A 6,362-nucleotide genomic window follows, 5' to 3' on the forward strand; every position below is an offset into this window, starting at 1 on the left:
TCCAGAACCATGGGCCACAGTTTAAGAATAAGGTGTAGGCCATTTAGAACGGAGATGAGGCCAAACCTTTTCAATCAGAGAGTTGTGAATCTGTGGAATTCTCTGCCTCAGAAGGCAGTGGAGGCCAATTCTCTGAATGCATTCAAGAGAGAGCTAGATAGAGCTCTTAAGGATAGCGGAGTCAGGGGGTATGTGGAGAAGGCAGGAACGGGGTGCTGATTAAGAATGATCAGCCATGATCACATTGAATGGTGGTGCTGGCTCGAAGGGCCAAATGGCCTACTGCACCTATTGTCTATTGTCTAATAGGCTGGACCAGTATCCACATACTTAACTCTTAGAGTTATACAGAACAGAAACAGGCCCTTTGGCCTGTCATATTCATGCCAACGTTTTGGGCCATCGACACTCATCCCATTTGCCTGAATTCAGTCTGTATCCTCCCATGCCTAGTTTATTTGTCCCCATCGAAATGTCTCTTAAAGGTGGTGGCATCTGAACTCACCACGTCCTCTGTCAGCGAACCTTCGACCTTAACCCCTCTGTATAAAAACAACTTTCTCTTCCCTTTAAAACTCCTTACTCTCATCTTAAAATTTTTCCCTCTTGTTTTTCATACTCCTACAAAGAATAAAAAAGGTTCTAACGATCTATTCTCTCTCTGCCTCTTATAATTCTATATACCTCTATCAGGTCACCCAGAGTTTCGTTCACTCTGGGAATTATGATCCCAGCTGACCAAATCTTTCTCTTTAAACAAAGTCCTCCAATCCATGCAACATCCCAGTGAATTTCATCTGCACCCACTCCAGCACAACTTCATCCTTTCAGTAGAGTAATGGCACAGTTAGAATGGGTGGTGTCCACATTTACAATGTTTTAAAAATTGCTGCCGACTCTTGATTAGTTTTTCCGTGCCCATTAGGGCCTTAGCCTTCCAGGGCCCTTGGATGGCCTGTTCCTTGGGTCTTCACTGCAGCTCCACAACCAAGGTAGGAGCAGCATAACAATACAGAAACGGAGTGCCCATCCCTTCAATACTCACACTTTGCGAGCTCAGTCACTGACATAAGGAATTGGAGTAGAATTAGGCCATTTGGCCCATCAAGTCTACTTCCGCCATTCAATCATGGCTGATCTATCTCTCCCTCCTAACCCCATTCTCCTGCCGTCTCCCAAATAACCTCTGACACGTGCGCTAATCAAGAATCCATATATCTCTGCTTTAAAAATATCCACTGACTTGGTTTCCACAGCCTTTTGTGGCAAAGAATTCCACAGATTCAGCACCCACTGACTAAAGAAATTTCTCCTCATCTCCTTCCTAAATGAACGTCCTTTAATTCTGAAGCTATGACCTCTAGTTCTAGACTCACCCACTAGTGGAAACATCACATCCCATCCCTTGCCTCCCTGTTAGAATCAGCTGCTTGGCAGGTGTGAAGTCCACATGTCCAGAAACATTGACCAGCTGAACCAAAAGAAACCTAATGCAGAACATCTCAGAGTTTGCCTACGTTTTCGAACAGAAAATTAAGTTTTAAGTAAAACCTCACTGACTCTCAAAATGAGAAATTTCAAATAAGGTAGGATTTGCAAACTGAGGATATTCATGTAATTAAACATTTCACACTTCCCAGTTTTTATATTGAATCTTCTGCAGAAATTCCCTGCAAATAATTGTTTGTGCATTGGCTCTGTGGCATTCCCTCCCCCGTTTGTTTATTTTTGGACAAGATCTGTGCTCAAGGTTTTGGCTGTCAGAGCTGGCGAGTGAAGCAGTTTTCCACTTTTGACATCTGGAGTCAACGTCAAAAACCTTGATGCAGAGCAAAGCCCCACCCCACTCTTCCCCAACTCCAAACATCGCACAGTGACGAAAAGTTCACCCAATGGACCAGTGCAGAGTTCAGACACCATTTGCAAGTTGTACTGCAGAGCAAGTCTTTTCCTCCAACACAAACTAATGGACGGAGATCAGAGGAAAGCAACCAAACCTATTCAAGCAACCAAGCGTAACATTAACTCATTCATGATCGTAAATGATACAAGGGACAGGAATAATACCTTTTGAGCTCCGGCATTTACAACTCCATCTATGCAGCTTGACTGAAAACAGATGTCAGTACAATGTAACACCATCAAAAGGATAGTGTGAGATTATATACACACCTCCATTCTCCTCAGGTGAGAAGTTAATTCAGTGATCCAATAAAATCTTAATTAGCAATGGCTAGGTTTGTGTCCACAGTCAATCATTAAGCTTTGCTGGACTTAGATTCTTAATGCAATGTATTCTTCTATAATCTTGATAAATGCATATCTCATTCATACATTCATCACAGGAGTACGTCACATAAACCTCAAACTTGCATGCCATTCAACCTCATCCACTTTCCTGCAAAGTCCCTATATCTCAATTCCCTTTGGTTTCCGTAATCTTGTCAGTGACAAAACTTCAGCAAGCTTCTATGGTGCAGAACATGCTCCTAATTTTATTCTCCATGCAGAGTCTAATCTCTTTGCTCTGGGTTGATCAGCTGCAGGAAAAAAACCTCTTGACATCTACCCCAACAATCTTTCTCAACAAAGTCACATAATTGTAAATTCTCATCCTTACACATCAGTTTCACTCAGTCTTTCTCATGAGATAGCAATACATTCAACTTTTTGTACTGTCTATGGAAGACGGCACACTGAAGAAGGTTCTCGATCGAAAAACGTCACCTATTCCTTTTCTCCAGTGATGCTGCCTGACCCGCTGAGTTACTCCAGCCTTTTGTGCCTGTCTTTGGGGTTAAACCAACATCAGTAGTTCCTCCCGACGCACAGAATATCAAAACAATGAAAACTGAAGAGCAAGAGGCAAATATTCAACAGGAGTGACTGGAAACGGCCGTCTCCATTCCTATCAGCTTTTGTTCCTTCGCTCCTGAAGCTGCAAAGCCTCTGGCATGGTCAGTCCCATTGGTGAGATCCATCAGTGGTTGGCAAATCATTCATCTCTGCATGAACATGTCAATGGTGGAGGAACAGATAGATAAGCAGTGCTTTTGTTGTTGAGCCTATTCATGTTCCCTCCTGATTTACACGTATACAAATAATGGCTTATGCTCCACGAAGGAAACACTGGTCATCTGGTCCCAACATCACCAACCTCTTCACCTATCCCGGGGCTGCTGAATTCCCTCAACACTACCTCATTTGGGGCGATGTTGATTATTGGGACTGACCTTCACTACAAACACTTTAAATGTGTGCACTGGACAGTAATAGCTGTGGAAAAATTACCACCAATCAATCTTTGCAAGTGTTCCAATATTTTTTTTAAACTGCACAGTTTGTCAGATGATACGACCTAAGTTGTAACTCTTGAGAATTGAAGTTAAGTGTGATTTCCAATATATTTGTTTTAAAATCACGCCGGAAACATCCATATCTGGGCTGCTGAACAAGACTGCTCTTCTTTGGTACAAACTATCTAGCGTAGGGCAACTCTCATCACAACAGGAAGCAGAAATAGGTTCAATAAACTTGATGGTTTGCAGGGAAAAATAGGCTTAAAAGTGGACAAGTTGCCTAAAACTCAACTGGCTGCAGGAAAATGTGATGTTTGATGGATTGTGTGGGGTGGGAGGACCCGTTGCTCCTCCCGTGCAGCAGGTGGCGCTGCACAGGACAAAGGGAGATGTTTTGTACATAGTTATCTTGGCTGTACACAGTGTGGAGTGTGCAGTCAGATTGCGGGGTGGCAGCCATTTTTAGTCGTCTTGCTGCCAGCATTGAGTTACTGTAATAAAGACTTCTGTTGTACCTTGAAGACTCGCAAAGTTTCATACAGGCATAGAACAAGAACACGAAAGAAAATCGTCCAGTCTGCTCCGGGTATCATTCTAGTCCTCTGCTGAAGAACATTTACTTGTTAATAAAATCGCTTGGAAGCACAGGAGATCAACAATTCTAGATGCAGGCTTTAGCAAGAAAATTCTCTCTGTCCCTCAACTCCTAGCCAAGGAACACACCCATGGATCTTGGCAGTTCTGAGGGAATCACATCCAAGCTATCTTGATGAAGTGGGTTGAATCATTAACATTTGTTTCTGATCTGCAGACAAATTTCGATTTCCAAGATTGTGTTATTATTTTGGATTTCCATCATCTGCAGCCTTTGTGCAAGTTATTCTTCGTGTTTAAAGCCAACAGCACGAGTTGGCAGCTGCACAGAGACTTTGCACAATGGGCCCATGGAAATAATAGCTGAACCAAGCTACACAATGCCCTGAAGCAGTGACAAGGAGTTCAGATACGGGCGGCACGGTAGCGCAGCGGTAGAGTTGCTGCTTTACAGCGAATGCAGCGCCGGAGACTCAGGTTAGATCCTGACTACGGGTGCTGCACTGTAAGGAGTTTGTACGTTCTCCCTGTGACCTGCGTGGGTTTTCTCCGAGATCTTCGGTTTCCTCCCACACTCCAAAGACGTACAGGTATGTAGGTTAATTGGCTGGGTAAAATGTAAAAATTGTCCCTAGTGGGTGTAGGATAGTGTTAGTGTACGGGGATCGCTGGGCGGCACGGACTTGGTGGGCCAAAAAGGCCTGTTTCCGGCTGTATATATATGATATATGATGATATGAGATACAAGGAACGGCAGATGCTGGTTAACACGACAAAATGCTGGAGTAATTTGGCGGGTCAGGCAGCATCTCTGTCTGAGGTTTGCGTGATCAAAGTATTACTGGCATACCATCGGGTTAAAGAAATTCCTAAACTCAGACCTAAAAAGTCTCTCTCCTGCAGTTTCAGTTTTTACTTGAGAGACTACAGCTCTTATGTCATTTCTTTTGAACATAATCCATGTGATCGAAATATCATTCTGGTCAATCTACATTGTGCTCCCTCCAGGACTAGATTATCAGAACTATACATTGTACTCCAGCTTTATCTTCATCAGGGCTTTTGAATGGGTGGATCATAATTTCTATTCTCCTGAACCGTGGTCCTCTAGATAATCATGAGAGGAATAGATCGGGTAGATGCACAGAATCTTTTACCCAGCGTAGGGGAATCGAGGACCAGAGGACATCGGTTCAAGGTGAAGGGGAAAAGATTTAATAGGAATCTGAGGGGTAACTTGTTCACACAGAGGGTGGTGGGTGTATGGAACAAGCTGCCAGAGGAGGTAGTAGAGGCTGGGACTATCCCATCGTTTAAGAAACAATAGACAATAGGTGCAGGAGGAGGCCTGTCGGCCCTTCGAGCCAGCACCGCCATTCAATGTCATCATGGCTGATCATTCTCAATCAATACCCCGTTCCTGCCTTCTCCCCATACCCCCTGACTCCGCTAACAGTTGGACAGGTACATGGATAGGACTGGTTTGGAGGGATATGGACCAAGCACAGGCAAGTGGGACTAGGGTAGCTGGGACATTGTTGGCCGGTGTGGGTGAGTTGGGCCGAAGGACCTGTTTCTACACTGTATCAATCTATGACTCTAAGATATGAAGTATTACCTTTTATTACCTTTGCTGATTACCCCTGTGTTACCTTTGCTGATTGCTTTCTGTACCTGCCATTGACATTTTAATTAGAGCTGTACAGCACAGAAACAGGCCCTTCAGCCCACCTTCTCCGTGCTGACCAGGTTGCCACTTTGGGCTGGTCTTATTTGCCTGAATTTGGCCCATCTCCTTGTAAACTCTTCCTGTCCATATATCTGCCCAAATGTCTTTTAAAAGTCTTTTAATAATCCATATAATGGCCCACACAGTAATGTTTTGCAGCTCCAATATGCTGTTTTCTTTACTAACTGCTTGGTAAATGCATGTGCACTGTAGCTCTGGTTCACATCATCCCAAATTCCTGCAACAATATTTGCTACATCCAACAAACTCATTGTGAATTCTAGTTTCCAGGGAGAATCCTGCGAAGTTACTTGATAAACGTACTGCTGCAAATCTTCACCCAAAGTCATCGCGCCCAGATTTACCTGATCCTCGCTTGTCTTGTCGATCCCATGCACCTCAGAGCCCAGCAGTTAGGGTGCGTTGAATCCCTGCCCCCAAAACCACTGCTTAAAGCTCTGACAATGTGCAAAGCCCTCCCACCCCTCGGCCTCACTGGCTCTCAATCTCTTCTGCTGTTCAAGAAGCATCAAAAAAGCATTAAAAACACCAGTGATTTAAAATGCAAGAATGCATCAAGTAATTAACAACACATCGACCTCGTTAAATTGAAAGCCCACAAGGGCCCAGCTCCTGTGAGAAGACGCAGTTTGCAAAGCATCAGGTCAGAAGCATTTTCAAACACCAGTAGAAATACCGGTTAAAATTCTCAATATCATTTGACCTTTTGGTAATTGGTG

This window comes from Rhinoraja longicauda, chromosome 29 (genome assembly GCF_053455715.1).
Source record: "Rhinoraja longicauda isolate Sanriku21f chromosome 29, sRhiLon1.1, whole genome shotgun sequence".
Taxonomy (NCBI): domain Eukaryota; kingdom Metazoa; phylum Chordata; class Chondrichthyes; order Rajiformes; family Arhynchobatidae; genus Rhinoraja; species Rhinoraja longicauda.